We start from the raw sequence: 12,565 nt of genomic DNA on the forward strand, positions 1-12,565 counted from the left end.
AATCAAGGCAATCAGACATACATTGCTTTGGTTTACAAAAAATCAACCTAGGCATAAGAGGTGGCGATCAAGAAAAAGCTCTATTAAGAGCAGAAACAAAATGGATATTCTTGCTTAATTCTTTTCATCCTTTGGGGTTAAACGAGCAAAACAATTTCGCCCACTTTTTATAAGAATATTTCTAACTGGGATGCATAGCTAATGATGGATAGTTTTTAAATAACATCTTTAAATGAATGAACCTCTAAATATATGTTCACCAAAATCACCATGAAAAATATCTCAATTGTGAGATACAAAGACAATTATGAGTTTTCACTCATACAGCAATATTATACACATTAGTATAAATCTAGTGTAATTAATCATAATTATAATGCTTTGAAAAACAAATATAGAACTTCTTTCTTGTCAATGGTTGGCATTTAATATATGCACATATTTAGTCACCCAATCATTATTTGCACTATTTATGTTCACTTCCCCCTTGTTCTTTTTCCCCCTTCTTCATCCCACCCTTCCCCCCCTCTTTTTCACTAATCCAGAGACAAAAAAACAAAACAACACATAAATCACCATTAGTAATATTTTTGGTTATTTATACACAATAGGTGATAACACTCAAATTAATATTATGCTTCACAAAATATATATTCGTCTCAAAAGATTTTGAAAGATGATCTGTAGTATTTTAAAGTAACACTATAACTTAGATACCTAAATCTACTATAATTTGATACTCTGTCACATTACGTTTATTTCCTGTGACATTGAGGAAACACTTCACAATTCACACTTTTTGGAATCCAATATCATGTACCATACCATTGATGTATTTTAATATAACATACCGAAAAAGCATAATTGTAATTATAACACCAGCCTATTTCTACCGGCTTGGGAATACAGGTTGCACAATAATATACTGTATATACCAACCAATGAGGACATGACTGAAATAACATTAACCGTTACTTAATTATCCATTTGCATCCAAGATCGTAACATCAGTCAAACTAATGACGTCACATAAGGGGCGGATATTCAGCTTCAGACACGCAATAAAAGGCCGCCTATAGCGCGACGTGCGCACACCCCCTTTGAGAAAGCCGTGTGAACGGCGAAACATGTTAGGGCAATGGTGAGGAGTCAGGGAGCTCCTGTGTATGATAGGGCTAGCTAAACCTGGGGTGATACTTGGTACTTATTTTACTTATCGTCCTGCCGCCACAGCAACCTCTAAATCTATGACCAGTTAGATATAGACTACTATAATGCATAACAATTAGATTATGTAGGAGACTGCTAACAGGCAGGTTCGATTAAGTTATATTTGCATACTTGTGTTAGCATTGACATTTTTAGCACATTGGAACGTAATATCACCTAACTCTCAAGAACCTCAGAGGGTTACGGTGCAAGCTGAATACTGGCTGTATCACAGCTCCATAAGTGCTATAGAGGCAAGACATTAGTTACTCTGGAGGTATTCCAGCTACATTTACCGCTATAAATTTACTCAGCAAAGGCCTACTTTGTGTAATTTTGAACTATATTAAAACTGGCATTAAAACCAGCGGAGTACCAGTTATTGGCCTCACATGCTATATGTAACAAAGCGAGTCGATCATTTTGAGATAAACTTTACAGTTTACTGTGTAAACGCAATCATCTTAGGGAAATGACTGTAATCATGACAAATACCGGTTGTATTATAGATCCACAAATACTATAGAGGCAAGACATTAGTTACTCTGGTGGCAATTCAGCTATATATACAGGGAGTGCAGAATTATTAGGCAAGTTGTATTTTTGAGGATTAATTTTATTATTGAACAACAACCATGTTCTCAATGAACCCAAAAAACTCATTAATATCAAAGCTGAATAGTTTTGGAAGTAGTTTTTAGTTTGTTTTTAGTTATAGCTATTTTAGGGGGATATCTGTGTGTGCAGGTGACTATTACTGTGCATAATTATTAGGCAACTTAACAAAAAAAAAATATATACCCATTTCAATTATTTATTTTTACCAATGAAACCAATATAACATCTCAACATTCTCAAATATACATTTCTGACATTCAAAAACAAAACAAAAACAAATCAGTGACCAATATAGCCACCTTTCTTTGCAAGGACACTCAAAAGCCTGCCATCCATGGATTCTGTCAGTGTTTTGATCTGTTCACCATCAACATTGCGTGCAGCAGCAACCACAGCCTCCCAGACACTGTTCAGAGAGGTGTACTGTTTTCCCTCCTTGTAAATCTCACATTTGATGATGGACCACAGGTTCTCAATGGGGTTCAGATCAGGTGAACAAGGAGGCCATGTCATTAGATTTTCTTCTTTTATACCCTTTCTTGCCAGCCACGCTGTGGAGTACTTGGACGCGTGTGATGGAGCATTGTCCTACATGAAAATCATGTTTTTCTTGAAGGATGCAGACTTCTTCCTGTACCACTGCTTGAAGAAGGTGTCTTCCAGAAACTGGCAGTAGGACTGGGAGTTGAGCTTGACTCCATCCTCAACCCGAAAAGGCCCCACAAGCTCATCTTTGATGATACCAGCCCAAACCAGTACTCCGCCTCCACCTTGCTGGCGTCTGAGTCGGACTGGAGCTCTCTGCCCTTTACCAATCCAGCCACGGGCCCATCCATCTGGCCCATCAAGACTCACTCTCATTTCATCAGTCCATAAAACCTTAGAAAAATCATTCTTGAGATATTTCTTGGCCCAGTCTTGACGTTTCAGCTTGTGTGTCTTGTTCAGTGGTGGTCGTCTTTCAGCCTTTCTTACCTTGGCCATGTCTCTGAGTATTGCACACCTTGTGCTTTTGGGCACTCCAGTGATGTTGCAGCTCTGAAATATGGCCAAACTGGTGGCAAGTGGCATCTTGGCAGCTGCACGCTTGACTTTTCTCAGTTCATGGGCAGTTATTTTGCGCCTTGGCTTTTCCACATGCTTCTTGCGACCCTGTTGACTATTTTGAATGAAACGCTTGATTGTTCGATGATCACGCTTCAGAAGCTTTGCAATTTTAAGAGTGCTGCATCCCTCTGCAAGATATCTCACTATTTTTGACTTTTCTGAGCCTGTCAAGTCCTTCTTTTGACCCATTTTGCCAAAGGAAAGGAAGTTGCCTAATAATTATGCACACCTGATATAGGGTGTTGATGTCATTAGACTACACCCCTTCTCATTACAGAGATGCACATGACCTAATATGCTTAATTGGTAGTAGGCTTTCAAGCCTATACAGCTTGGAGTAAGACAACATGCATAAAGAGGATGATGTGGTCAAAATACTAATTTGCCTAATAATTCTGCACTCCCTGTACTGCTACAAATAAACGTAGCAAAGGTTTACTTTGTTTAATATCAAACTATATTTAAACTAATACAAGATAAGCTGAGCATTAGATATTGATCTTTACATGTTACATATTACACAGCAAGTCAATTAATATATTTTTTAAGACAAATACTATACGTTGCTGTGCAAATGCAGTTATACTAGGGACATTACTGTGTTAATCTTAACATCCCAAAACAGATTTATAAATCAATATCTTATTATAACATACAAATATATGCCCAGTGAACTAATATTCTCTGCAATTGTCAGTTTAATTCACATCAGATTATTTAGCAACGATTTGCAAATTAACCTCTCCTGCTCAACCGGTCAAGTTATCAAACAGTACTAAGTTGATATACTGTTGAAACTATTTTGATCAGACAAGATATTACGTTCAACCCTGTGCTGTTCATAACTGTGCAGTATGGATACCTAAGTATGCACCAATCACACTGATCTTTTAGTAAATGGTATTTGTATTTTATGCACCGTTGTGCTAAATTTGATTAACAAATTCTCTGCTAGCAAACAGTCTGGGTGACACCCAGACAATATCGGACATGTGTCCTTAATCTGCTACTTATATATGTTAAACATATCCCCTGCTAACCAACTATCTAAGGTGATTATTTAGAACCTTAGTAACTTAGTTAATCACTCCTGCAGGGATCTGTTATACATTACAATCCTTACTACTAATACTCAAGTATGCATAATAATGGATAGCCGTTATACTTAGGCACTTATAGTGATATAGGAAACCACTTATATCACTCCCCAGGCAGCTATTGTTTTTAATCGAACATCCCTTTATTTTATCTCCTGTTTTTTGCGTATTTAATAAAAGTTATGTTTTAAATTACTCTAGCGTACTCTCCTAAACCGTTTGGTACTCAATCTTTCTACATATGCATATACACAATTTGTGCTAAAGTGTCTACACAAGTGCTAATAGTGTATTCTTGAATGGTCCTTTTTGCCCATTTTTTTGTCTAAGTTAAAACAATACACAGCACCACTCACCCGGAAATTATATAGCATACAAGCCATTAATCCATTCAGGGTGTAGTCACAACTATTGATTAGGCAGTGCCGTTGACATTTCTTCTTGCTCCACATTAGAAGTCTTCATCCATCTGCTGCCTGGGAAAAAATAGCACTCACCGGTACCATTTAAAATAAAAAAGTCTTGCTTGAAGAAAATAAAAACTAACATTTTATCACCTCTTTCCCTTTACCCTTCCTATTACTTAGAGTAGGCAAATAGAATGACTGGGGGGTGGAGTCAAGGGAGGAGCTATATAGACAGCTCTGCTGTGGTGCTCTTTGCCACTTCCTGTTAGCAGGAGGATAATATCCCACAAGTAAAGGATGAATCCGTGGACTCATCGTATCTTATAGAAGAAAAGCAGTCAAATTGAAAAAAGACTAAACCCCAGGTAAGAAAATTTTTTCCCAAATATGTTTTTCCCCAAATATGAAACCGACAGTCTGCAAAAGGAAATATACATAAACCTGACTCATGGCAAATATAAGTACAATACATATATTTAGAACTTTATATTAATACATAAAGTGCCAAACCATAGTTGAGAGTGTCTTAAGTAATAAAAACATACTTACCAAAAGACACCCATCCACATATAGCAGATAACTGTTTCAGTACTGGTTTGGCTATCAGTAGAGGTAATGGAATATGAGAGTATATCGTCGATCTGAAAAGGGAGGTAGGAGATACATCTCTAGGACTGATAACAGAGAACCTATGAAAAAGATTCCCCGCGAGGAAAACCATAGAATTCAATAGGTGATACTCCCTTCACTTCCCTCTGACATTCACTGTACTCTGAGAGGAATTGGGCTTCAAAATGCTGAGAAGCGCATATCACAGAAGAAAATCAAGCACAAACTTACTTCACCACCTCGATAGGAGGCAAAGTTTGTAAAACTAAATTGTGGGTTTGGCGAGGGGTGTTTTTATAGGCATTTTGAGGTTTGGGAAACTTTGCCCCTCGTGGTAGGATTGTATATCCCATACGTCACTAGCTCATGGACTCTTGCCAATTACATGAAAGTTAGGGTGGTCATTGTCTGAAGGATATACCAACAATTGTGATTGGTGGAGACTGCTTTAAATTCATGGTGGAATTGTGTCAATCTATGATAAATGCTTTTTTAGTGTGAAACGCTTACACACCTGCAGTATCATGTTTGCTTTTTAATCTTTGAAATAAAAAGGACCTTTTTAGTTTCTTAAAACCTAATGAACTCTCCTGGGAGAAACTTTAATAGGGTAAGAACACTTGCACATTCAGAAGCGCAGTAAAACCCGGTTCAGGATTTACTAGAAGTAAAAGATGATCTCCCTTCTAGATGATCAGCTGACAGACCAGAGGCCTGAGCTGCATCAGTTTGCTCCAAAGTATCAGGAAAGAGCAGAAGCAAAAAGGCAGTATACAGCACACAAATAGTTAACCCAAAAGGAAAGAAAAAGGCACAGTGTAAAACTGATTAACCTTAAAAGGTAAACAGTAACAACAAAGTACTGTTAAAAAAAAAAGAGCTGAAAAACTGTAAAACAGTGAAAAGGCTTACATAGCAAATAACAGCACAAAAAAAGATTAAAGGGACAGTCTACCATAGAATTGTTATTGATTTAAAAGATAGATAATCCCTTTATTACCCATTCCCCAATTTTGCATAAACAACACAGTTATATTAAAGGGACACTCAGGCTTTATTAAATTTTCATTCAGATAGAGCAGTGATTTTTAACCTTTTTTTTGTCGTGGCACACTTTTTTACATTAAAAAATCCTGTGGCACACCACCATCCCAAAATTTAAAAAAAATCACAAATTGTAGCCTAATACAGCATATATATATACACATACACACAAACACACACATACTGTATGTATTGCGCTGTTATGCCATGCCTCCTACAAACTACCCCTGCACTGGGAGTAAAAAACAAGCAAAGTTTATAAAATATGTCACACTGTTGTCAGTCTGCCGTGGCACACCTGAGGATCTCTCACGGCACACTGGTTGAAAAACACTGAGATAGAGCATGCAATTTTAAACAACTTTCCAATTTACTTCCATTAAAAAAAATGTGCACACTTTTTTTGAGTCACCAGCTCCTACTGAGCATGTGCAAGAACTCAGACTATACGTATATGCATTTGTGATTGGCTGATTGCTATCACATGGTACAAGGGGAGTGGAAATATACATAACTTTAAAATGTGTTAGAAAAGAATCTACTACTCATTTGAAATTCAGAGTAAATGCTATTGTATTGTCTTGTTATCTTGCCTTTGTTGATTATGCAAATCTGCTGTGTTTACTGGTCCTTTAATATACTTTTTACGTCTGTGATTACCATGTATCTAGGAACCTTCTTCCAGCCCCCTGATCACATGACTGTGACTGTTTATTATCTATTGTCTTAAATTTAGTATCGTTCTGTGCTAAATCTTAAAAAAACCCTGTGCCTGAACACAGTGTTATCTATATGGCCCACGTGTACTTTCTGTCTTTTTGTTGAAAAGAGATTTTAAAAGCATGTGATAAGAGGCAGCCCTCAAAGGCTTAAAAATGAGCCTACCTAGGTTTAGTTTAAACTAAGAATACCAAGAGAAAAAAGCAAATTTGATGATAAAAGTAAATTGGAAAGTTGATTAAAATTAAAAGTCCTATCTGAATAATGAAACTTTAATTTATACTAGACTGTCCCTTTAAATACACCAAATGTGAAATCAAGCTCTGATGTTCAGAGTGCCTTACCACCTCCATTAGTCCTAAGAAACTTCCTAAATGCTGAGAATGTTACAGCAACACAGGAACAGGAGAGGCGCGCTACAAAGCACACTGAAAGAATTAACCCTAAAGCTAAAAACAAGCAGAAATTTAGCACAGGTGAAGTAAAAACAAAATTTATTTTTTACCTGATAATTTTCTTTCTTTGCGATGTACCGAGTCCACGGATTCATCCTAACTTGTGGGATATTGTCTTTCCTGACAGGAAGTAGCAAAGAGAGCACCACAGCAGAGCTGTCTATATAGCTCCCCCCTTAACTCCACCCCCCAGTCATTCGACCGAAGGCCAAGGAAGAAAAGGAGAAACTATAAGGTGCAGAGGTGACTGAAGTTTACATAAAAAAATACTACTGCTCCCATTTACTTCCTGTGCAGCTCTTGCTGGATACACAAATAGAGAAAAGCGAAACAAAAAACAAAACAAAAAAAATAATACTTCACAAGGGGCGGAGCGTGCAGCCGTCGGTGATGGCCGCACTTCACTAGAGCTCCAGCATCGGCGGTGACGGAGCCTACCTTTTAGCTATCCTCACGCATCTCTAGAGCCCTAAAAACAGTTCCTGGCAGCATGTGAACAACTGGGGAGCTGATTGTAGGGGTTTGGCTGCATATTAGAGCTTACAACTTAGCGGCATCGATCAGCAGCCTAGGCCGTGCATATGACCTGTCTAGAGTGATCGGATACCAGAACGAAAGAACAGAGCAATCCCCACAAGTGGAGACAATGCCCATAGATTATCAGGGCATACAGCTGCATCCTCAATTCCGGTGCCTGACCTAGTGTCAACGGTCCCCAGACTCTAGCGACTTGAGTGAGAGACATCCTCCCGACATCCGCCATCTTGGGGGTAAGAGATCCTGCAAGCGCAGCACAGCACAATATGGGCATTGAGGGGAAAGCACAATAAAATCTCAAATATAGCGTTACAGAATCCCAGGACATATGTAGTGACTTTTTAAATTGTAAACCTGAACGCTGCATAACAAGCAGAATATGTAAACGCTATACTAGCCTTAGACAGCAAGCCCCTATGCATCCAAAATAAATGCCATACTGAATCACATGGAAGGCTGGCCATCATACTACCCGGTCTCTATCCACCTACGAGGCTTGCTTACTAAGCACAGAATGAACTCTTTAACTTGCTAAAACTAGCTATAGAGGTGCACATCTTGTTTAAGCCACCTTGGTCTTGCTCTAAGACATCAGAAACTGGACACTAGCCGCCATAAATACAATATAGGCCCATTCTACTGGGTTAAATAATCTGTTCCCCTGATCCTAACATGGCGCAGAAAAAGAACACAAAAGCGGACAAAAATATCAAATCCATTAATACTGCTGCCACTGTGAGCACCTTTTTCAAGAACACAGACAAAAACAAAAAGAAAAAAGCAGACGCACTCCACATGGGAAGTGAAGATGAATCATTATCAGACTTCCCGGGCACCCCTCCAGACCACACTTTCTCCCCAGACCCTGCACAACAGACCCCCGACGGCCCAGTGACACTCAAAGCCATGGAAGCCCTAATAAATCAAGTTAAGTCCTGCATCAAGTCTGAATGTGCTGAGCTTAAAAGAGATTTAAATGAACTTGGCTTTCGTGTTGAGACCTTGGAGGACGATAGGGAAGAGCTAGTAAAGAAAATGTCCTCTATGTCTCACTCAATTGAATCGCAGCAAAAGCAAATTGTCGATATAGAAAACAAAATTGACGACATTGCAAACCGGGCGCGCCGGAACGACCTCAGGATTAGAGGGGTCCCAGACAATAAAAGGCGAGGATATACCTGACCAGCTGCAGAACATGTTTCAATCTCTGGCGATTGCGTGCCAAAGAATAATAGAAAATATCCCCCTGGAGAGGGCTCATCGTGCTTTACGTCCCAAACCCTCCGATAACCAACCTCCCAGGGATATCATTGTCTGCTTCCAAACTTATAGAGATCGGGAGAAGATATTCCAGATGGCAAGAGAACACTCTGCATTCACGTTTCTGGGATCTAAAATCCAGATATACCAAGACCTTTCAGTAAGAACGCTTCAAATGAGAAGAGAATACGCCTTCTTTACCGCCCACCTTCGGTCTCTGAAGATCCCTTACAGATGGGGCTTCCCTGTCTCCCTACAGGTGGTTAAGAACGGCAAGCGCTTTGAGTGCATGAGCCCCTCCGCGATTACCGACTTCTGTGGTAGATTTGATATTCCTGTCCCAGAAACGGCTACTACTCCACTGGTGAAAGAAAGCCCAGCACCTCCTAGGCCGCAGAGGAGAATGTGGTCCGAGGTGGTCAACAAGCAAGGCAAGAAAAAGCAATGTGTAGAACCACCTAATCAACTAGAAAACACTTGACCCATAGTCTGTATCTATTGGTGACTTTAAGTTCTCAATATCTGGACACTCTCTTTGTTCTCTTAAACGATGAAGAGCCAGCCCTCAGAAAAGGATGGTAACCCCCTTACATGCAACTGTTTACATTAATGTTTTATGCTTTAGAATAGTATTTTTTGTTCTCTGTTCTTTCACTTATCTTTTGCTAGCTTTCCAAGTTTAAATCAATGCGTAGATTCAATGATATATAACTGCCTAAGAAATGGGCCCTAGCCCTAATGGGACATTTTAGATCACTATCATATACTAATAAGGGTCACAATAAGAATATGTTAACACAAGATCATTGCAGTTTTGATTTCACTGTTTGAAATGCTGTCAAACTAGTTATTTGTTTATACTCTGGAAATGTTTGAGGTAATATTCTCTATGTTAAATGCCTCTTGGTTAGAGCTCCGTCGAGCCGATCTTTCCTCCTCTGTCAGTTTTTCTCTTTCCTTTAACCCTTCTTCTCCTGGAAGAGAGGGCATAGATACGCTTTCCTTTATTTTCCTATTTCCTCTCTTCTTTACCTTTTTTTTCACCCTTCTTTCCCCTATTCTTTTCCCTTTTTCCACTCTCCTCTTCCCCTCTTTTGTTTCTTTGTTCCTGTTTTACAGTGTTAAAGTTTGGTGCAGACTGATCATACTGATAATTAGCCTCGGTGGTTTGCTCACACAACATCTTAACACACTACTCCCTCATAACACCTTCGTAACACCTAGACAAACATGGATTCACACACCCCGACTAGTCAAATGAGTACGTTCAGTATAGCCTCACAAAACGTTAAAGGCTTTTTGGCCCCTCAAAAACGATCCATAGCCCTCCACGACTTCTATAAAAAGCGCTTGGACGTTGTAATGATCCAAGAAACACACTTTAAACGAAATCACGAGCCTACCTTGTCCCAATTTTACTTTGACCAGCATTTTTTAAGCTCTGGCCCGACTAGACATAACGGAGTAGGCATTTTCTTTAGAAAAGGGACTTCCTTTAAATTGTTACAGAAAACTCAAGACCATGACGGCAGGATATTAATCCTAGTGGGGTTATACTACGGAAGACCGATAACAATTGCCAACATCTATGCCCCTAATCGTCCCTCACCTCCCTTTTTTCGCAAAGTCACTAATCTAATATTAGACATAGCCAAGGGACCAATCTTACTAGGGGGGGGACTTCAATTTTCCTTTCTCGCCTACACTTGACACCTCTACAGGTAGGTCTTACTTGCGAAACGTCCAAATAAAAGCTAATAGCCAGGCAATTAATACCATCCCCCTCATGGATACCTGGAGAATCACACACCCTTCAACTAGGGATTATACATTTTTTTCCAGCCCACAGCGCTCCTACACCCGGTTGGAATATATCCTTTGTGACCAAAATATACTGACGTCCCTTTCTGACTCCAGGTTATATCACACTACATGGTCTGACCATAGTATGGTATGCTCCACATTTAAATGGTCCCCTAAACCTCTACACCTCCAACACTGGAAACTCAACGACCATATTTTCTCAGACCCATTAATAACCTCTGACATTACAGAGAAGACTGAGGAATTCTTTTCCATTAATATTCCCTCTGTCACCTCCCCCGCAAATAATTGGGAAGCATATAAATGCTACATAAGGGGACTAATAATGAGCCACACTCACAAATTAAGAAAACAAAAAGCGGCACAATATTTAAAGTTAACAAAAGACTTTCATAGCAGTGAGAAGGCACTTAAACAAAACCCCAAATCTCAACAACTCCTGGCAGCCTCACAACAAGCTAGGGAAGCACTTAACCAGTACCTGGTTACAAATGCACACCCTAGAGCTCTCACGCAAAAATCAAAATTCTTTATAGAGAGCAATAAGGCAGGCCGCCTCATGGCTCGCTCCCTCAAAAAGAAACGTTATAAGACTTTCATAGCTAAAATATCTGATGCCTCAGGAAACTCTTTCACAACTAGTGGAGATATAATTATCCAGTTTGCAAAATATTACACCTCTTTGTATAATCTTGCACCCCCCCCAATACAAACACAAAACGCCAGCTATTGCTAGATTATCTATCAGAGTCCCAATTACCATCCCTCTCTGAGGAGGAAAGTGCTTCTTTAGATCCCTAGTTCACCCAGCAGGAGTTGTTAATTGCCATCAAAAACCTTCCACAGGGTAAAGCCCCAGGCCCTGATGGCTTCACCCCAAAGTTTTATCACCTATTTAACCCTTTAAGGACACAGTTTTCTGTTTGCTCAATTGTTTTATGACGGAAAAATTCTGTCATATGTCATTAAGAGGTTAAAACATTGCTAGGCCCCCATCTCTTATCACTATATAATTCTATAGGTAATGGTGGCCATTTTTCAAAAACATTGCTAGAAGCGACCATTTCGGTTATACCGAAACCGGGTAAGAATATAGAGCAAGTATCTATCGGCCAATTTCATTAATAAATATCGACATCAAATTATATGCGAAATTGTTGGCATCAAGAATCAACAAAGTTCTCCCCTCCCTCATCCATACTGACCAAGTTGGCTTTATTCCTGAGAGAGAGGCCAAGGACAACTCCATTAGAGTCTTACAAACCATCCATACTGCCAATACCCATAAGACCCCCCTGATTTTACTATCGACGGATGCCGAGAAGGCCTTTGACAGGGTGGACTGGGAATTTCTGTGGTCCGCCCTGTCAAGGTTCGGGTTTTCCAACACCCTAATCACACGAATACAAGCCCTATACAATAACCCTTCTGCTAGAGTTAATGTTAACTGCACTTTGTCCCAAACAATCCCAATATGTAATGGCACCCGGCAGGGATGTCCCTTGTCTCCACTGCTTTTTGCTTTGGCGGTGGAGGTCCTCGCTTCGAGAGTTAGAAATAATGATAACATACAGGGCATTACTTTCGGGTCAGCCCACCAGAAATGCCTTCTCTATGCAGACGATATTATATTCACTGTCTGCTCTCCAGCTATCTCCCTACCGGCCCTTCTCTCCGA

This window comes from Bombina bombina, chromosome 1 (assembly GCF_027579735.1).
Source record: "Bombina bombina isolate aBomBom1 chromosome 1, aBomBom1.pri, whole genome shotgun sequence".
Lineage (NCBI taxonomy): Eukaryota > Metazoa > Chordata > Amphibia > Anura > Bombinatoridae > Bombina > Bombina bombina.